The sequence below is a fragment of the Lontra canadensis genome, unplaced genomic scaffold (assembly GCF_010015895.1).
Source record: "Lontra canadensis isolate GAN:19392208 unplaced genomic scaffold, GSC_riverotter_1.0 scaffold81, whole genome shotgun sequence".
Lineage (NCBI taxonomy): Eukaryota > Metazoa > Chordata > Mammalia > Carnivora > Mustelidae > Lontra > Lontra canadensis.
In genome coordinates, this window is record NW_022631075.1 from 965,022 (window position 1) to 987,013 (window position 21,992).

A 21,992-nucleotide genomic window follows, 5' to 3' on the forward strand; every position below is an offset into this window, starting at 1 on the left:
CGCTTGCCTGTACCCAATGGGACGCCGCGGAGGCGTGCGTGCGTACGACCCGCTGACACCGCCCACCTCTTCACCTTCTCGGCGTGGAAACCGCGAGAGCGAGGTAGAGCGTTGATGCCTGTAGCGCTTGTTTCAGGTTTCTCAGTGGTTTATGTAATGTGCTACTGCATCGTTGCACCGTCAAATCGATGAGAAGGGTGCATCACCCAGTATTTCTGGGCTGGAACCAAAATGCAGGCCACTGAAATATTCCTCGAATTACGAGGGCAAGGATTTTCTGTGGTTATTGGAATGGCATCTGAAGCCCCACTGACTGGAATCCAATCATGTCTTCACCGCGTCCTTTGGTATGCTGGGAAAGTTACTTTACCTCGCTATGCCTCAGTTCCCTCCTTTGTAAAGTACAGAAACGATCACGGTAGTGTTCGTAGGAGATAAATGAGAGTGCATAGGACTCCTATTAGTAAAAGACCAAGCACAGAGTAAGCATTCATTAAATGTTGGCTGTTATTAGTATTCATCCCTGTATCACTAGCACCTAGCCTAGTGCCAGCGCGCAGTAGACAGTACATACTTGTGGAATTAATGAATGTTAGAGCTACAGATGAGGACCCCAGGACCAGAAAGGAAAGGAATTTCTTAAAGGCCACATGGTAATTTATGTTGGAAGTGGGACTAGAATCCAGGTTTCCTAATTATAAGTGCAGAACTCTCTGTTAAACACGTGATCTTTTTAAAATTCGCTGGTTTTTTTTTGCTAAAAAACACAAATTTCCCCAAATATTTAAAATGTACTGTCACTAGGTTCCATCCAAATAACACTGAGTGGTGGCTTTCCTGGGGCCTGAGTTCTTAAAGATAAATGTTGAGTATTGACAATGACCCAGTTTAAGTAGACTGAGGTTTCAGGAAGCACTGAAACAATGAACAAATAGATTTTGGGCAATTACTCTCCTGGCAGCACTATCCTAAATTCTGGAGGTAGAGGGGCGAACAAAATTGGCCCCCTGCCTTCATAGAGTTCTCAGTCTAGCAGGGAAGAAAGACATTGAGAAATTCATTACAAATAATTATAGTGGTAGTATGCTCTCTGAAGGAACACAAAAGCAAATTTTAGAACTGGAAAGGAATCTAAGACTGGAGTATCTCCACTATTTTTTGTTAAGTACTAGATATTGTCACATATATAAATATATATGTGTGTGTGTATATATGTACATACATAGTTGAGTGAAACAAGTTGCAGAACAATGTGTATAGTATGATTATACTTTGGTGTAAACAAAATTTTGTATATGTGATCTGTTTGTATGAGCAGGGAAAGTTGTGGAAGACTCAGTAGGCTATTAGGAGATGGAGGTGATGAGCTTTGTCTTTATACATCCTCATATTGAACTGTTTGACTGGTTCTAACAAGCAGTTGTTACTTTTGAATTGGAAGAAGAGCCATTAAAGGGATCTTCAAGATTAGAGGGACAAAAAATAGAAGAGGGGAAGTTACTAATGAAAATACCTTTTGTGGGGCACCTGGGTGGCTCAGTCGGTTGAGCATCAGACTCTTGGTTTTCTCTCAGGGCATGATTTCAGGGTTGGTGAGATTGAGTTTCTCCTTGGGCTCTGTGCTCAGTGGGGAGTCTGCTGGAGGTTTTCTCCTTCTGCCCCTCATTGCACTCTGTCTAAAATAAATAAATCTTTTTAAAAAATACCTTTTTATTTTATTTTTTTTAAATATTTTATTTATTTGACAGAGAAACAGAACACAAGCAGGGGGAGGAGCAGAGGGAGAGGGAGAAGCAGGCTCTCCCTTGAGCAGGGAGCCCGACGTGGGGCTCGACTGCGGGGGCGGGAGGACTCGATCCCGGGATCCTGGGATCATGAACCGAGCCGAAGGCAAATGCTTAACCACTGAGCCATCCAGGTGTCCCTAAAAAAGTACCTTTTTAAAGAGTGCAGAGAACCAGTCTCTCCTTGCAAAAAAAGGACCAAGAAGGGACAGATTGAAATGGCCCACAGAATTCAGAGACTGACAAGGTTACAATTTAAAATGCCACTTTCTGGGGTGCCTGGGTAGCTCAGTTCTTAAGCGTCTGCCTTTGGCTCAGGTCATGATCTTAAGGTCCTGGGATTGAGCCCCGCACTGAGCCCCACATCAGGCTCCCTGCTCAGTGGGAAGCCTGTTCTCCTCCCACTCCTGCTTGTGTTACCTCTCTTGCTGTGTCTCTCTCTGTCAAAAAAATAGATAAAATCTTAAAAACAAAATAAAATGCCACTTCCTGATGCAGGAAGATATACCAGACTGGAAGTACTGATACAGTATGCTCTGAAATAGAATAAACCATGGAATTTCTAACACCAAGGGCACTGTTAATGGGAAGTTGTCAGAGAACCCAGTTCTTTACTTAAAGCAGAGCTGAAATTTACTTAGCATTTGTAGTGAAGTTAGTTAAGATGATTGGCTTGTAGTTAAATAATTTAAAATGCAATTACCGATTATTTTAAATAAAGATTTATTTATTTGAGAAAGAAATTGAGAACACGAGCCAGCTTGTGGCAGGGAGGGGCAGAGGGAGAAGAGAATTTCAAGCAGACACTGAGTATGAAGCACAACACAGGGCTTGATCTCAGGACCCTGAGATCATGACCTGAGCAGAAACCAAGAATCAGACGCTTAACCAACCGTGCCACCCAGGTGCCCTCGGTGATTGCATTTTTAGAACACCATTGCACATTTGTAGCCCTAATTTAGAAATACATGCAATTAGTATCTATTAAAATGAAGAATATTTATACTCTTGGCCTAGCCAACCTACTTCTTATCTCTCTCCCAGAAATTAAAGCACCAGAATGTAAGGCTAAATGTAGAAGGGTAAATGCATTGTTGTCTATAGTAGCAGAGGTGGGAAACATCCATCAATAAGAGAAATGGTTGAATTAATTATAATGTATCCATATAGAGGGATATTAAGCATAAGACAAATAGCTTATTTCACGTACCTACACTAAACACTTCACTAAACACATTAGCCTACACCTTGGGCAGGAGATTGCTTTCGAATTTGGTTGTCCTCATGTACCCAGCACTTAAAGCAAGACTGCATTTAAAACGGACAATACTCCATTTTTGATAAAGACATCCTGTCAAGCGCATGCATTATTTAGCATGAGAAGTCATTAATTTCTAGTAACTGGCAATTTATTTGCATGTGAGCACTCAAATTTTCAAAATCTGTCCAAAGTCCTTTGGGAAATTAATATGACTTTCTACACAGTTCACTGGAATATGTCATATTGAAGAAAACCTAAGGTGGATTGTTTTCCACATAACGTCTTTTTGGAGGGTTAAAAATGTCTTGTGTGTTTACCCAAATTAAGTTCCTGTAATACATACCTCTTCTTCCCAGACTTTCACAACTGTTCATCTTCAATAAACAAATTCCCTTGTCTGGGCAAATTCATTATTGTTTCCATTTGAGTATAGTTTGGTCCCTAAATGAATCTCATTTGTGTTTTCAGGCATATTCAAGCTTGTAATCTCATTTCCAGAATGTTTTTCCATTTGATGGCCATCTGAGAGCTTTCTTAAAAAAAAAAAAAACCATTTGCCTGCCAACAGATACATATTAAGTATTTACAGTATGTCAGTCACTGTGCTAGGTATTGCTTCATTTAAATACTTTTTTATTATGGGAAATTTTAAACACACACAGAAATAGAAGAGTGTAGTGAAATCACATGTACTTTTGAGGAAGCTTTAAGCCAGTCTTGTTATATCTAGATCTCATCCCCTTCCCTCCCTTCCAAATTACTGTGAAGGACCTTCAGAACATCATATGATTTCATCCACAGACATTTCAATGTTTATCTGTAAAAGATAACTTCTTTAAAAAAAAACTCACAATATAACTAGACAACTGAAAAATTAATGATTTCTTAATGTAATCAAACATCTAGGGAGTATTCAGATTAGTATGTTTCTCAGTCCTTTGCGTTTCTTATAAATGGGTAGGATTGCCAGGGCCCTTGGGTGGCTCAGTCGGTTGAGCATCTGCCTTTGGCTGGGGTCATGATCCCGGGGTCCTGGGATCAAGCCCTGAATCAGGCTCCTTGCTCAGCGGGGAGTCTGCTTCTCCCTCTTCCTCTGCCTCTCCCCCCTGCTCATGCACCCTCTCTCAAATCTGTGAATAAAATCTTCAAAAAACAATAAAGTAGGATCACCATATTTAGCAAATAGAAACACAGAGTACTCAGTTAAAATTGAATTTCAGATGAACAATGAATAATTTTTAGTAAAAGTATGCCCCAACTATAATGCATGGGACATATTAAATATTGCACAGAACATGCTTATACTAAGAAAATTATTTGTTGTTTATCTGAAATGCAACTTTAATTTGGTGTCCTAAATTTTATCTGGCAACTGTAACCCTAATCTAAAAGCTTTGTTTGGGGGCGCCTGGGTGGTTCAGTGGGTTAAGCCTCTGCCTTCGGCTCACGTCAGGATCTCAGGGTCCTGGGATCGAGCCCCGCATCCGGGTCCCTTCTCAGCGGGGAGCCTGCTTCTCCCTCTCCCTCTGCCTGCCTCTCTACCTACTTGTGATCTCGCTCTCTGTCAAATAAATGAATAAAATCTTTCAAAAAAATTAAAAAAATAAAAGCTTTGTTTGATTCAAGTTCCATTTGGGGTGTGATGGGGGCAAAATTAACTTCATAGATGGTGAACGTGAGAACCTCAGGAGCCGTATAATGTCTGGTTGTTTCTGTGGTAATAGCTGCATTGATGCTCGATGCCTAGATCTGTAATTCAGTAGGGTTATAATATGGTGATCTTCTAATTTTCCCAGGCATGTTTTCCCACTGTTTTTTAATTTTAAAATTTTTAAACTCTAAGTCCATTGTGGGGCTTGAACTCAGGACCCTGAGATCAAGAGTTGCATGTTCTAAGGACTGAGCCTTCCAGGTGCCTCTCAATGCATACATATTTTTTAAAGGACTAATTTCTTTTAAAAAAAATTATTTATTTATTTGTCAGAGAGAGCTCACAAGCAGGGGGAGCAACAGGCAGAGGGAGAAGCAGACTCTGGTGAGCAAGGAGCCTGATGCGGGACTCGATCCTAGGACCTTGGGATCATGACCTGAGCCAAGGGCAGATGCTTAACTTACTGAGCCACCCAGGCACCCCTTTCAAGACATATTTTTAAGAGGAACTTTGGTGCAGTGACTAAGAGATCCGTTTCGGGCATAGGAAAGACTTGGCTTGAGCTTTGGCTCACCAGTTTCCAAGCTGTGTGACCTGGGGCAAGTTAGTTCACTCCTCTCAGCTTCAGCTTCCTCATCTGTAAAACAAGACTCATAATAGTACCTATCTATACGATTTTGAGGGGGTATGTGGAGGATATATTTTATTTTTTAAAATATTTTATTTATTTATTTGAGAAAGAGTGAACATGAGCAGGGGTGCGGGGAGGGGGCAGAGGTAGAGGGAGAAGCAGACTCCCTGCTGGGTAGAGAGCCAGATGTGGGGCTAGATCCCAGGACCTGAGATCATGACCTGAGCTGAAGGCAGAGGCTTAAACCACTGAGCCACCCAGGTGCCCCCTTACACAGCCTTTTAATGGGAAGGACTGGTCTTACCTGTTTTTCACATTTGAAGAATGTTAGGTTTACAGATATGATTTGCTTAATGTATAGCACAGCTAGAAAGCCACACAGTAGAGCAGGGACTGAGATTTAGCCCAAGACTCTTTAAAAAATATATATATATATTTTATTTATTTATTTGACAGAGAGAGAGAGAGAGCCAGAGAGGATAAGTGGAGGGAATGGTGGAGGGAGGGCGAGAAGCAGGTTCTGCACTGAGCAGGGAGCCCTATGTGGGGATGGATCCCAGGACTCTGGGATCATGACCTGAGCTGAAGGCAGGTGCTTAACCATCTGAGCCACCCAGGTGCCCCAGCCCAAGACTCTTTTGATGGAAAACATGAAGCAAGCACAATTACGTGGTTCTCCCTCTGTGTAATGCTTTCATTTCTTGGCTCCGGTGACATCACTATCTTGTTTTCTTTTTCAGCTTTTCACTTCTTTCTCAAACTACTCCCATCCCCATCCCAGGGGGCTCTTTTCTTCCTGAATGTAGTTGTTCCCCAAGGTTTTATCCTTGAGCCATTCTTATTGCTATATTCTCCTTCTAAGGTATCTACTCAGCTTCATTTATTCAAATAGCTTCATCATCCCTCTGGGAAGATGATTTCTAAATCTGTATTCCTGGCCTCTACCTCTTCATTGAGTTTTGGACCTGAAATTTTAGTTGCCTGCTTGATATGTCTACATGGCAGTTTTAGACGGAATCTTACATTCGGTAGGTCTTGTTTATCTGGATTCTGATTTTAGCCAATCAATTATAAATAAACAAGGAGACCATTGAGGAAATTTGGATACTTATTGATGACATTAAGTATGTGATGATTAATTTCTTTTAGGTAAGATGATTCTATGTGGCTATGTTAAGAATATCTTTTAGAAATACATACTGAAGTGTTTATGGACGGTATCATGTATCTGAGATTTATTTCAAAATAATCTAGTTGGGGAAAGGAAGAAAGGAAGAAAGGATGAAACAAGATTGGCCATAAGTTGATAATTGTCGAGCTAGGTAATGGGTACGTGGGACTTCAATATCCTATTTCCTTAATTTTTCTCTATGTTTGAAAATTTGTATTATAAAAAATTTCAGGGGCACCTGGGTGGCTCAGTGGGTTAAAGCTTCTGCCTTTAGCTCAGGTCATGATCTCAGGATCATGGGATCAGGCTCTCTGCTTAGCGGGGAGCCTGCTTCCCCGCCCTCTCTCTCTGCCTGCCTCTCTGCCTACTTGTGATCTCTGTCTGTCAAATGAATAAATAAAATCTTTTTAAAAAAATTTCAAGGGGGCACCTGGGTGGCTTGGTCGGTTGAGCGTCAGACTCTTGGTTTCAGCTCATCTCATGATCTGAGGATTGTGGGATAGAGCCCCCTGTCGGGAGCCACACTTATCTCAGAGTCTGTTTGAGATTCTTTCCCTCTCTGTCTCCCTTCCCCTTTGCCCCTCCTCCCACTCTCTCTCATTCTCTCTCTCTCTCTCAAATAAAACCTTAAAAATTTTTTTTAAAGATTAGATAGGTCCAGGGCGCCTGGGTGGCTCAGTGGGTTAAGCCGCTGCCTTCGGCTCAGGTCATGATCTCAGGGTCCTGGAATCGAGTCCCACATCGGGCTCCTTGTTCAGCAGGGAGCCTGCTTCCCTCTCTCTCTCTCTCTCTCTGCCTGCCTCTCCGTCTACTTGTGATCTCTCTCTGTCAAATAAATAAATAAAATCTTAAAAAAATTTGTATTTATAAAAAGATTAGATAGGTCCAAAACCAAATTGATCAACCTCGCCTATGTCCATCTCCTGACAGTCATTTTCCCATTAATGTCCCCTATCTTCCCAGTCACTTATTATGAAAACCCAAAGCTCTCTTGGTTTCCTCTTCCCTGACCTCTGCATCCAGTCCATTGGTAAGTTAGGCTGAAACTCCTCTCACAGTGAATCCTATTTCTTCTTTCTTTTCCATTCAAACTGCTATCATTCTACTAAGTCCTTCATTACTTCTTGCCTGAATCCGTGTCCTAGCATTCAAAAATTTCTCCTCATTTCCAGTCCCACCTTCCTTGGTATATGTAAAGCATCTAGCATAGTGCTTGGTTCTTAGCCCCTTCTCCCTTCCTCCTGAATAGTGAACCATCTCCCTTACTGCTCCCTGCTGAACCCTGTGATAACGTCTCCCTTCCCTGTGGTGACTGCTCCTCTCCACTCGGCATTGCCTTCCCCCTCACCCTTCGTGGCTCCCGCAGCCTCTCTGCTGCCACCACTCCACCCCAGCTGCCGTGCTTTGTAGAGAAGCGTGTCTGAACAAAGACTGATTTCTCAGTTCCAAAGTTAGATAGGAGAGCAGAATTTTTCCTAGCTGTAGGTGAGTGGGCCTTTACATCCAGACAAAACAGGCATACTAAGTGTGAGTAAAAGAGAAGCAGGTTTTACAGCTGCCTCTTTTCCCTCCAGCTCAGTGGGGAAGAAAAGGGTGGATGTCCAGTCCAGATGGACCAGCTTCTAGATCCCGGCAGGGTCGGGTAGATGCTGATGGCAAAGAAGGAGCTGCGTGGATAATATTGCAGCAAGCCGGGGACCTCTTGAGGAAACACAACTTGCCTAGTCTGGTCAAGGGAGGAAGAACACGAACTGCCTCCCGTGGGCCCCAGAGGGGCAACATCAGCAGTGTGGTTTGGGTCAAAGTCGTGTGGCTCAGGCCTGTCCTAGGCAGATGGCTACGGAACCCTTGCTTTCGGGCGCCCACCTGGGTGTCATTCTCTCTGTTATGGAGAGCAGCAGCCAGGCTTCCAGGGGCTGGGCTGATCAAGCGCAAGGAACTTTCATCCTTTAAAAAGAAAATGCTATAAGTCAACCACATTCTTACATTTTAAGCCTAACACTTGCGATGAAAACCAAGCTGCAGTATTATAATCAACATGCATCCGCCTATTTTATATTTAAGGCCCACAGGCTTCAACTAATTTAGGGGACCATCTGGTGAGAAAGAGAGAAAGTCTCATTACAAAGTGGCATTTGTTTGCAGGCTGAGCCCTCAAAAGAGATTGTCCTGGGGACCCTGACAAATGTCCTGTGCCACTGCCCAGTGCTCCCAAGCCCCCTGCTTAGGTAGAAAGAGCATGACTTCGGAGTCACATACGATTTAATTCCTCCTCCAGCATTCACAGACTGGGTGCCTGGAGCCACAGGATTTCTGAGGTTTGAGTTTCCTCAGTTTCTTCATATGTAAAATGGGAATTCAGTTGTACCTGAAATTGTTGGGAAGATTAAAGGAGATCAAGTGTCAGTGGCAGCCCAGAAGTATTGCTTCCTTTTGCGAGACCCGTAACTTAATTCTCCATCTTATTCCCTCTGAACCTTGCTCTTCTTGCCTTCTTTGCTTAATACCCACTTTCTCATGCATAGACATAGCATAATTTTAAACAGATCTTTTTAAAAAATGTATTTATTAGAGAGCACCCGCATCCCTGTGTGCACAAGTTGGGGGAGGGGCAGAGGGAGCGACTCTTCAAGCAGACTCCCCACTGAGCACAGAGCCCAGTGGGGGTCCTCCTCAGGACCCCGTGACATCATGTCCTGAGCCGAAACCAAGAGTGGAAAGCTCAACCAACTGAGCCACCCAGGCGCCCCTAAACAGATCTCTGAACAAAAGCTCTAAAAAAAATTTTTTTTTGTTTCAATGCTGGTATTTGTTCACCTCTCCAGAAGGTGAAGAAGTGAAACGGAATTGCCCTGGGGTGCATGGGTCAGAAGGCAATTTTGCCTCTTCTGCAGAATGCTGAACAAATGTGTTCTCTAAGTCTCCCTGTCCCGTGTTCCCATAGTTGAAAGGAGAAAGGATTAGATCATTCGATCAGTTAGCTGGGACAAATGCCAGTTGCAGCTTAGGGGTGAAAAGAGGGGGAGTTGTGGAGCAGGTTGGTTAGAGATGGGGAATCTGGGAAGGGGGAATGCGTTTAGATTCTAACTAGATAACTGCTACTGAGGGGACAGCTTTATTTCAAGTGAGACTATGAATTTGGCTGTATTCCTAGTGAGAACCCAATGCTCAAAATTTCCTCTAAATCAAGAAACAGAATTAAAAAGGGATGATTGAGATTGGCAGAATGTAATTGCTGAAGGTGAGTAATGGATACCTGGAACTTAATTGCATCATTCCCTATACTTTTATGTGTATTTGGAAATATCCAAAATTGAATTTTTTTTTTGTTGTTTATGTGGTACGTGTGGCACAACAGAGGTGACTCAAGAACTGGGAATTTTGACTTTCCTGTCAGAAAAGCTAGTAGAAGATATTTGGACCAAAAGAATTTCTTAGAGGAGATGGGATTTCTATAATGCTTATCTAGTTAACTGGATTTATTTGAAGGATTAAGTAGCATGCAGATAAAATGTTTGGTGGATGTAATATAAGTTGACCTCATGAAACTTCTGATGAGATGTCACAACCGCTGTTTTAAAGGGAATTGAGTCACTAGTGGGCTGTGGCCCTCTTCTGAGTAGATGCTGCCTTAGAAATAGGAAACAAAGGTAAAGATAAAGGAGGTTAAGGATATTATTTTGACATTTCAAAAGCATGATTTCTTAGGGATGGGGGGGTAGCTAGTTTTTCAAAAGATAAATCTTTACAAAAGATCTAAAGGGAGGCATGCACAGTGAAATCACCGAGTGGAGATGAAACCATTTGTGACAATGAAAAGCTTAGTTGATGGGAATAAACTGTAAGGAAATCTCATGGCCACAGTCACGGGCTCATTACTGAATGACCTAAAGACAATATACATAGGTAATGTACGCATATGTGTTTGACGCTAGAGTAGTTGCTGTGATCGAGTGTGTTACTCCGAAGAACAGGTTTTTCCCCTGCCAGGATTGGTGTTTTGGAAGGTATAGGCAGATATTGTAAGGGGCACCAATGATCCATCCTGTTGGGGGCTGGGAGAGAGTGTAAAGCTAAAATCTAATAGGGAAGAAAAATAGTCTGTCCTCAGAGGCTTTCCTTGTCCAGGGAGAGGGTTGATCAATCAGCTGACGGTGGAAAGAGTGAGTCCAAAGCCTCCTTGGTGAGAGGTTTTCCTTTCTGCGTGAGGGAAGGAAAATGAAAACAGCCAGTTCTCAGAGTGGTGACAGTGGCAAGATCCCACACTTCAGGACGACAGCTGAAGAGGCAAGGTGTACTCCTGACAGGGCCCACTACAGAATCTGCAGGAGCCAGTGCAAACTGAAAGTGTGGGGCCCCTTATTCATGAATTATTCAGAATTTCAAAACCGTGACAGTAGAATATTAAAACATGGGCTTCTGTAAGGATGGAGCTGTGTATGACACCATAGGTCGTGTGCCCCTCAAGCCCACCTTACCCCTGCTTCCCAGGAATAGTGATAGCAAAACTTCAGAAGGCATTCATGGAAAAGTGTAAGGCAGAAAATCAAGATCATCTAAAATCCTACCACCTGGAAATAACCATTGTCATCATTTTGCTCTATATCCCCAAGATTTTTTAAAAAAGATTTTATTTATTTGAGAGAGAGAACACAGGCAAGGGGAGCAGCAGAGGGAGAGGGAGAAGCAGGCTCCCCGCTGAGCAGGGAGCCCACTGTGGGTCTCAATTCCAGGACACTGGGATCATGACCTGAGCCAAAGGTAGATGCTTAACTGTCTGAGCCACCCAGGTGCTCCTCCCCAAGATTTTTCTACATACATATCCATATGTAGATAGGTATTTATTCATGCAGTTTTTATACAATAGAAATGGTACATCATATATTCTCTTCTGTAGTCTTTAAAAAAAAAAAACTTAACTAGGGCGTGTGGGTGGCTCAGTGGGTTAGAGCCTCTACCTTCGGCTTGGGTCATGATCCCAGGGTCCTGGGATTGAGCCCTGCATTGGGTGCTCTGCTCGTCAGGAGCCTCCTTCCCTTCCTCTCTCTTTCTCTGCTTGCCTCATCTGCCTACTTGTGATCTCTGTCTGTCAAATAAATAAATAAAATCTTTGAAAAAAACCAAACTATATTTTGAGAGCTTTTCATGTGGTAAATACAGATCATTTCAGTCCTGTTGTCTAGAGAGAGGTTCCATGATCCATTTAACCAACCCTATTGTTGGGGGTCTGAGGAGTCTTGAGTTTTCATTATTACAAATGATGCACATTGAATATCAATAAAGCTGAGTGAGAATTGAATAACTTAATCAGTGCAAAGCACACAGAGTACTTAGCAAAGAGCAAGCTTATTATAAGTGTTAGTGTCATTTTTATATTGTCAAGTAGCCTTGTATAAAGGTGAACTAATTTCTATTCCCAACAGCAGGGTGAGAGGGATTGGTTTCCCTAACTCCTTGGCAGTTGTTTCAATTTTTGCCTTTCCGAATTTCTTTCTTTGTGAATGGCCTGTTCATGGTCTTTGCCAGTTTTTCTGTTGGATTCCTCATGCTTTAAAATTTTTAATTGATTTCTGTAGTGGTGCTCTCCTTTGTAATATGAATAACAAGTACTTTTTTCCCCAAGGGGTATTTTTTTTTTATGTTTGGTTTTGTTTTAACCTCATGGATGTTTTTAAGTTTAGTATGGCTAAATCCATCCCATCTTTTCCTTAGGATTTCTGTCTTTGCTGTCCTCCTTTCAGAAGTCTTTGCCACAGAACAGGTTTAGAATTCAGTGGTGGGGAAGGCTTTCCTGCCATAGATTAGCTCCAGCAGTTTTCCTCTGAGGCTTTATTCTTCTGGGACATGGTTTTCCCAATTCTGTCAAGGGAATTCACAACATTAGACTACTTTAAATGTATATGAGAGGGGAACACTTTTATTAACTTTAAATCTACTTGTGAAGACACAAGATGTATTAAAAATAAGTGTTGTCTATCTTCATCCAACCCAGAAAACACTTTTGCTCCTTTTATATTTTCTGCCTTTGTTTGCTTTCTGTGGGGAGTTCTATTTTTACTGGAGCTGTTCTTTTTTTTTAAAGATATTTATTTATTTATTTATTTATTTATGAGAAAGATAATGAACAGGGAGGAGGGGCAGAGGGAGAGAGAGAGAGAGAAGCAGACTCCCTGCCAAGCAGGGAGCCCAATGTAGGGCTGGATCCCAGGATGTGGAGAGCATGACCTGAGCCAAAGGCAGGCGCTTAACTGAGCCACCCAGGTGCCCCTTTACTGGAACTATTCTTTTGGTGATCCAACCAAAGAGAAATTGTGTTTCAGATACATTTATTTGGGGTTAACAGGATATATTTATGTGGTTTCCTATCACTTCTGCATATAGTTAAGCTATGGGTGGCTGTACCAGTGTAGAAATGACTTGAGGGAACACTTTTAAACCAGTAAGTCTAAAGCTTATCTAAGATTAGTCATTACATAAAAAACTTGACATAGCCTAAAATCTTACAGCTTATATAGACAAGAAATAATATAGAGGTTTTCCCAGATTTGATAGAGGTTTTCCCAAAATTGACAACCCAGAATATATATGTGACATTAATCAGTGATGGGTTGGGAAACCAAAAAAAAAAACCAAAACTTTTCTGTACTCTTGGAAATACTAAATTATTTCCCTGTTCTCTCTATAGACATTATAGTACAAAAGTGGTATCAGATGAAGAGGTGATCAAATGATGCAGGCAAAAAATATAGAAAGGGTAGCAAGGAGTTGTACCAGTTAATATAAGGAAAAATACTGGTTTTTAAAAATTTTGCATTTGACTCTTGATTTTGGCTTAGGTCATGATCTCGGGGTCATGGGATCGAGCCCCACCTTGGACTCCATGCTCAGCGCCGAGTTTGCTTGTCCCTCTCCATCTGTGCCTCCTCCACTCCTGCCCTCTCTCTCTCTCCCTCTCAAATAAATAAAATCTTTAAAAAAGTACAACATGAGGGATCCTTGTGATGAAAATGTTCTAGATCTTGATTGTGGTGGTTGTTATGCAAGGCTATACATCTGATAGAATTATATAGAGCTAAACACTCACCCACACACAACACCCAGACACAAATGAGTACATGTATAATGGGTGAAATCTGAATAAGCACTGAGGATTGTACCAGTGTCAATTTCTTGGTTTTGATATTGTGCTATAGTTGTATAAGATACTAACATTGGGGCTACTGAGGAAACAGTGCATGGGACTTCTCTCTACATTCCTTGTAACCTTTGTTGAATGTGTAATTATTTAAAAAAAAATAATAGTACAAGTTACCAGAAGTGAAAAGGATTAAAACTGTTAAACACATTTACAAATGAAAAACTATAAATGTCTACATTAGGAGAAGCTGGGAATATTGTTACTCTTTGATGTTTTAAGGAAGACAAATAGTCTTTCTCAGGGAATATTCCATTTAAAAAATAGACAATTGCATTGTTTTTTCCCAATTAAAAAAGAATGTTTCTTGTGGAAATTTAGAACATTTAGCTTAAAAAAGGTCATTCATATTCCTATCATTTTGATACAAACATTTTCAACATTTAAGGTAAATCTTTTCAGTCTTTTTCTATGCATAAAATTAAAACAAAAATTTTCACAATCAGGGGTGCCTGGGTGGCTCAGTGGGTTGAGCCTCTGCCTTCAGCTCGGGTCATGGTCCCAGGGTCCTGGGATCGAGCCCCGCATCAGGTTCTCTGCTCGGCAGGGAGCCTGCTTCCCGCCCCCGCCCCCGCCCTCTGCCTGCCTCTCTGCCTACTTGTAATCTCTGTCTGTTAAATAAATAAATAAAATCTTGAAAAAAGTTTTCACAATCAGCAATAGATTTTTCTTGTTGTCAAAGAATCTTGTGTTAATAGGAATTTAATGTACACAACATTCTATCATATGAATACAGAATAAATTATTTACCTTGCCCTCTATTTTGGATATTTAGATTGTTTCAGTATTATAAATAATGTTGTAATACACATCATTGCACTTGGATCTTTGTAAGTATCTCTTATTACTTCCTTAGCATAAATTCTTAGGAGTAAAATTATAGGTCAAAGAGTGTGTAAATTTTTAAAGTTTTTCTATGTTTGTCTAAAAAGCCTGCCAGAAAGGTTGTTTGAATGTTCCATCTCTGTTTTTTCTTTCTTAAAAAAAAAAAAAAAGATTTTATTTATTTATTTATTTATTTCAGAGAGAGAGAGAGAGAGAGAGAGAGCGCGCGCGAGCGTGCGCATGAGTGCGCACATAAGCAGGGAGAGGGTGGAGGGAGAACAGACGCTCCCACTGAACATGGAGCCTGACATGGGTCTCAAACCTAGGACCTTGGGATCATGACCTGAGCCAAAGGCAGACAGACACTTAACCGACTGAGACACCTGGGCGCCCCATCTCTGTTTTTTCCAGAGCATGTCCTTTGTTGATAATGTTAGCTACTGGGTAGTAGGCTGGATAGATCCAGTGTGGCAATTTTTATTTATTTATTTTTATTTTTTAGATTTATTTATTTATTTGACAGAGATCACAAGTGGCAGAGAGGCAGGAGGAAGCAGCCTCCCTGCTGAGCAGAGAGCCCATGCGGGGTTTGATCCCAGGACCCCGGCATCATGACCCGAGCCGAAGGCAGAGGCCCCAACCCACTGAGCCACCCAGGCGCCTCCAATTTTTCTTTTTTTATAAAGTATTTTTAGAAGATTTTATTTATTAGGGTGAGTGTGCAAGTGTGTGAGCAGGGGGTGGGACAGAGGGAGAGAGAGAGGGAGAGAAGTAGACAGCATGGAGCACGGAGTCTCATGTGGGGCTCAATCTCACGACCCTGAGATCACCACCTGAGCCAAAATCAAGAGTCAGATATTTAACCGACTGAGCCACCTAGGCGCCCAAGTGGCAATTTTTCTGTTCTTTGATACAGTGCTATAGGATCTAGGCCAATGCCAGGTTCATACTAGGTCCCTAAACATTTTGCTGATTTAATATTCTTCATAATACATCCCTTGAAACTCTTATGTGGGGCACGTGGGAAACAAAATCATCAAAATATTAGTATGCCTTAACCCTGAATTATATCACTGACATCTAGTAAAGAGTATGGCCTTGAGGGAATAAACAGGTACATTTTGATTGGGAGGAAGGACTTGGGAAAAGTCCAGAGGCTGTAAAGTGGGAAGTGTGAAAATAAAGGAAACCTCATTTAAAATGGAGTCAGGAGGTGCCTTGGTGGCTCAGTCAGTAAAGCATCCCACTCATGATTTCGGCTTAGGTCCTGATCTTAGGGTTGTGAGATTGAACCCTGCACTGGGCTCCATGCTCAGTGGGGAGTCTCCTTGAGATTCTCTCCCTCCCCCTCTGCCCCTACATGCCCCTACGAGCCATATGTGCTTGATCTCTCTCGCTCGCTCTCAAATAAATAAAGAGTAAATCTTCAAAAACAATTTAAAAATTGAGTCGGGAAGCCCTGAAGGGGGAGCTCTCATGAATTATTGCTTGCTTGTAAGAAGAATACTTCGCATTCCCCAAGAGGAAGCCGCTTACCTTATAATGCCCCAGCAGGAGGAAGAATTTCTCATGGCCCAGCAACAATCCAGCCAGTGAGAACTCAGCAAAACAGCTCCTCCTAGCTTCTTCCTTTCCCCCCCAAAAAACAAGCCCCTCTCCTCTGTTTTCTGGATTTGCCCGTGGTTCACCGTAGTTTTCTTGTCTTGAGTTTCAGTTCCTCTCTATTCCCTTATGAAGTCATTTTGCTGGTAGAATAACTGGCTCTTTTGCTTTTTAAGGTCAGCATTACATGGTGACCCAGATGAGACCCAAAGGAGAGGAACCCCTGAGGAAGTCACGACCCCCAGAACCATGTAAAGTACCTACGTTAGTGCCTTGTGCTTTCTGCTTCTGTGAGTCACCTTGCCTTTAGTTCGGTAAGTCCACTCTCGGATCTGAGCTCCCTCCTTCTGGTTGAGCTCTCCGACTTTATTTGGATCTGTTTAAAAATTTTTTTTTAATGAAACTATTGTCCTTCCTCGTGAGTACTCTTCTGTTTCCTGAACCTCTGGTTTTGAGTAATGGGTTCTCAATCTGCTAAATTCTCTCAGGAGGGTCGTCCTTCTGGACCCCAGCCAGTTTTATGTTTAAAACTATGGTCCCTCCTCATGTGCATTTTTAACTAATTGGACCAACTTAACAAAAAATTACTTAGGACTCCAGTGGCTGTTATGGGGAACGTTGGGTCTTCCCAAACTTGATTTTCTTAGAACCAAATTAGAAGCTCTAAAATAAAATGAACTAAATGGGATACCTATTTCAATTAATATCTTGAAGCTTCCAAGAGTATCCAAGACTCTAAAATCATCTCTTTAAAAAAAATACCATTTTAATTAACCAAGGTGAACAATTGAAAGAAGACAAAAAAACCCTTTCAGGCCTCTTTCTTCCTCCCCTGTCCTCTTTGTCTCCGTCTCTACATCCTTTATACCCTCTGCTTCCTCATTCTTGTTCTCTCAGTGAACTTCCCTTTTTCTCTGAACCTCTCCCCTCTCCCTTCTCTGAACCCATTAAAACTGGCCCCTTTAATTACACTCTTAAGAGGATCCTGATGCTAAGCTCCTGATTTCCCATGTCCCCTGGACTAAGGCTGAACTATGAGCCATGGTGAAAGATTTTCCGGGAGTTACTGAAGATCCTCATAGGTTTGCCAAAGAATTTAATGTAGTCATTCAGACCTACCAACCAGCTTCCTCAGATTTGTATCGGCTAGTTCACATGCTTGTTGAAGGCCAGGCCCAGCACTGGATGCAAACAGCTAATTGGGATGATCCTGAAAAATCTTTAGAACTTTATTTTTCAAAGACTTCATTTATTTGTTAGAGAGAGAGCCCCAGGCACACAAGCGGGGTGGGGGGAGGTGCATGGGAGAGGGTGGCAGGCAGAAGAAGAAGCAGGCTCCCAGGTGAGCAAGGAGCTCCATGCGGGACTAGATCCCAGGACCCTGGGATCATGAGCTGAGCTGAAGGCAGGTGCTTAAGACACTTAAGCCAAAGGTGACTGAGCCACCCAGGTGTCCCATCTTTAGAACTTTATTATTTTTTTTAATTTTATTTATCTATTTGACAGACAGAGATCACAAGTAGGCAGAGAGGCAGGCAGACAGAGAGAGAGGAGGAAGCAGGCTCCCTGCGGAGCAGAGAGACCGACGCGGAACTCGATCCCAGGACCCCGGGACCACGACCAGAGCCGAAGGCAGAGGCTTTAACCCACTGAGCCACCCAGGCGCCCCTCTTTAGAACCTTAAATGAGAGACCAACCCCAGGCCTTTTTATATGATCAGGCTGGGCAATTGCTAAACAGCTTCACTGGGCAGTCCCTAGGGCTTTCCCAAAACCTGTTGATTGGAATAAGATTGAAGCTTGCACTCAGAAACCCCATGAACCTTTGCAGGACTATTACAGTCACCTCCAAACTGTTTTTCAGGAAAATTGTGGCCTCCCTATGGATGTTAAGTCCACTCAGGTACCCTTCAATTCTGTGTTCATTAAAGGGCTGAATCTGGATTTTTCCCTTGTAGTTGAAAGGACTAGGATGAAATGGGAAACTGTCTGCTTCAGATTCAGTTATTTTAGCAAAGTGGCCCACCCACACCCCAGAGAATTCAGCTACAAGGAAGACCACTAAAATCTTTAATTTTCAACTCTAACAAATGGAAGCGCCTTAAGCAAAAGCAACCCCCTCCTGGTCTCTGCCATTATTGGACATTGGAAGAAAGATTGTTCCAAAGGTAAGTGTTCTAAGTGCCTTCAGCCCTCCAACCAGCCTTTCCAGTGCCCTCCGAACTCCCAACTACACAACTCTGAAGAATTACAGGGGCTTTTCCCAATTCTTCCTCTTTACCAGCTTGGAGAAGAAACTCTCCAGACTGGGGATGAATCTCTTTCTGTCCTTGTCGACACCAGACCTGCGCTCTCAGTGCGCAGTCCTACTGTTATTAAACAGCCCCTGCTCGAAGTACTGAAATGGTTCAAGTAGTGGGGGTCGCTAATAAACCTCAGCCCGTTCCTATCTTTAAACCAATTCCTTCTTGTTTCCTTTAAGAGATACTATTTCTTTTCTTCTTAGTTCCTCTGCCCTATTCAATTTTTGGGCTGAGATTTCTTAGAAAAATAACATTGGAATTTTTTTCCCCTGAAAGGGGGAGATAATTCTAGAATTTGATAGCAACAACCAAAATTGCCAGCTCGGTGAATCAGATGACCCTTCAACATCTTGTATTTGTTCCGTCAGATTTTTCACTGTGATTGATTTCTCTGTGGATAAGGTCCGTCAATTATCTCTTTGCCTTTTGGGGAAGAAGAGCAGTGTACCTGGGCAGTAATGCCCCAGAGTTTTGCTGAAAGTCCTTCCTACTTCTCCCAAACCTTAAAAGTGGATTTAGAAGATACAAAGTTAACTAGAAGTTCTGCCTTATTACAATACTCAGGCACTTGCTTCTCTGATCCCCTTCTCAGGCGTTGCATGGACAGCATCCACCTGTTTAGGCTGTTAGCCTTAAAGGAACGCAAGGTTTCCATGGAGAAACTGCAGTTTTCTCAGACTCTGGTTTGATATTTGCAGCACCTGAGCTCAGAACAAAAGCTACACATAGATCCAAATAGGCTTCGTGGCATCCTGAACTTCCCAAAACAAAGCCAGTTGTAAGGTTTTCTTAGGCTAGCTGGCTGCTGTGAAAAATTGGATTCCAGACTCTCTTGCTGTACTAATCTTAACCTTGCCACCATTCTTCCTTCTCTGTGGACAGTCCTCTTCATGACTGTCAGACTCCCAGTGATGCCTTACAGAAAGCTCCTTTGCATAAAGCAGACTTTTGGTGGTTTACCAATAGTTCTTATTTAAAAGGTGGAAATGGTAAATATTATGTTGGGTATGCTATACAGGTTTTTTTTTTTAAGCCATTAAGACAGCACCTTTGCCCTCAGCTATCCTGGCCCAACAGGCTGTTCTTGCTCGGACTGCATTTTAGCCAAGGGCAAAACTGCAAATATCTATACTGACGGTAGGTAGGCCTTTGAAGTAGCTCATGACTTTGGAATGCTAAGGAAACAGTGAGGCTTCCTCACTTCTAGTGGGGACAAAATTAAAAATGGCCTTTATGTTCAGAAATGACCAGATGCCATACACTTGGCAGGTGCTTTGGCTGGTGTTAAGGTCCCTGCACATTCTAAGCTGGATTCCTTGGAGGCCAGAGGAAACCACCTAGTTGATATTTCCGCAAAGAATGCTGCTCTTGAAGGAACCAACAGCCAAACCTCTGTCATGGTCAAAGGGATGTTCCCCTCCCCAAATGATAATCTAGAAAAATTGACTAGAGATGCCCAACCATCAGCCCCAGAAAAGGAAAAAACAATATTGAAAACCTAATGACTGCTGGTTTAATTAAAAAAAAAAGAAAACTCTGGGTTGGGCCAAATAATAACCCAGTGCTGCCACAGACTCTAAAATTCCTAGTACTGACTACTGTATACATATCCAATCATTGGTCTGCTGATAAAATGAAAACCTTTGAGCCAATACTGGTGGGTAAATGTTAACAAGACCACACAGTGCCTACTCTGCTTGCCCTACCTGCCTTTAAATATAATTTGGGAAAACCTGTGTGCACTGCTTCTGGACACTATAAATTGCCCAATGGATCAAAGTTTGGCAGATGGATTTTATTCAGCTTCCTCCATCTCAGGCATATAAATTTGTCTTGATAATGGTTTGTATGTTTTCTCACTGGACTGCTATTTTTTTGTGGCTAAAATCCTGCTAGAAGAAATCATCCATACCTGGGGAATTCCCCTCAAACTTCATAGTGACCAGAGAACTTGCTTCGACAGGTTTGTGTTGTTTGGGTATTGTTACAACATTTCTCCTGTGCTTGCTACCCTTAATCCTCAGGGCAAGTCAAACACACTAATGGTATTGTTAAGCAAAATTTGTAGAGGATCTTCAAATAATCCGGCCAAAAGCACTGCCATTAGTTTTCCTACATTTTAGATCTACCTCTTTGGAACCTATAAACTCTTACCTTTTGAGATAATCACAGGATGGCCCATGTACTTGGCTCCTGCTTTCAATCCACAATATACTTAATATTGCACAGGCCCAGTTGCTTCTGTTGAGAATAACCACGCTTTAGTAGAACAATCTTTCCACAGTGCGTTCCTGGGAGACAAAGATCTAAAGCGTCATACCTTGCAGTCCAGAGATTTCATCTATTGGAAAAGACAGCTACAGAAAGACTCTCTTCAACCCTGTTGGAAAGGCCCCTTTCAGGTACTGTTAACCAACCCTTGTACTGCGAAACTCCAAGGAATGACTCTTGGATCCATGTGTGACATCCTTTTTTTTTTTTTTAAGATTTAATTTTTAAACTAATCTCTCCACGCAACGTGGGGCTCGAACTCACAACCCCGAGATCAAGAGTTGCACACTCCTCTGACTGAGCCAGCCAGGCAGCCTCCCGTGTGTCACATCTAACGAAAGCGCCAAACCCTGACTAGATCTGCATATCCCCTGAGTACCTGGAAATAAAGATTTCCAGGAATTGAAGCAGACGACAGCTGAAGGAGACAGCTTTCCCAAGATGACTGGACCAGACCTGTATACCTTTTTCTCGCTGTTGCTTCTTCCCTTATTTCCTCCCTTTCTTTCTAATCTATTGCAAAAAGGGAGCCTTTCTGGCTGTTGGATCTGACACCAGAAACTTCGATTTGTTCTTCCCTATTTATTATTTGTTTCCCTGTATCCAAGGGAAATACAAATGAACTAACTCCTCTTTGCAAGGCTTTTTAAAAAAAGATCTTTATTTATTTGAGTGAGAGAGCGCAAAAGTGAGTGAGCAGGGAGGGGCAAAGGGGAAAGGAAAAAGAATCTGAAGCAGATTCCGCACTGAATATGGAGCCCTACTCGGGGCTGGATCCCGTAACTGCAAGATCATGACCTGAGCCAAAACCGACTCTGATGCTCAACCAACTGAGCCATGTAGGTGCCCCTGCAAGGCTTTTGGAAAAGACCCCTTTAGCCTTGCAGAAGTTCTGCTCATCTTATTCTGTATAATCTTTTTTTTTAAAAAGATTTTATTTATTTATTTGACAGAGATCACAAGTAGGCAGAGAGGCAGGCAGAGAGAGAGAGAGAGGAGCAGGCTCCCCACTGAGCAGAGAGCCTGATGCAGGGCTCGATCCCAGGACCCTGGGATCATGACCTGAGCCGAAGGTAGAGGCTTTAACCCACTGAGCCACCCAGGCGCCCCTGTATAACCGTTTTTTAAAAGATTTTATTTTATTTTTTATTTATTTATTTTTTTTAAGATTTTTTATTTATTTGTCAGAGAGAGAGAGCAAGAGTGAGCACAGGCAGATAGAATGGCAGGCAGAGGCAGAGGGAGAAGCAGGCTTCCTGCTGTGCAAGGAGCCCGATGTGGGACTCGATCCCAGGACGC

At 42.3% G+C, this 21,992-nt stretch overlaps 1 long non-coding RNA gene across 3 annotated transcripts; it reads left to right on the forward strand.

Moving 5' to 3' along the window:
* The first annotated feature begins 165 nt into the window (after nt 1-165).
* On the forward strand, nt 166-21,357 carry LOC116882107. Of its 3 annotated transcripts, none has more exons than XR_004385554.1 (5): nt 166-347; nt 16,297-16,434; nt 18,078-18,287; nt 20,691-20,824; nt 20,909-21,357. It is a non-coding gene; the product is annotated as an uncharacterized LOC116882107 (long non-coding RNA). The 3 variants fall into 3 exon arrangements; XR_004385552.1 differs by having other exon boundaries at nt 168-347; nt 20,707-20,824; nt 20,909-21,356; XR_004385553.1 differs by lacking the exon at nt 18,078-18,287 and having other exon boundaries at nt 170-347; nt 20,707-20,824; nt 20,909-21,356.
* Nucleotides 21,358-21,992: the final 635 nt, after the last annotated feature.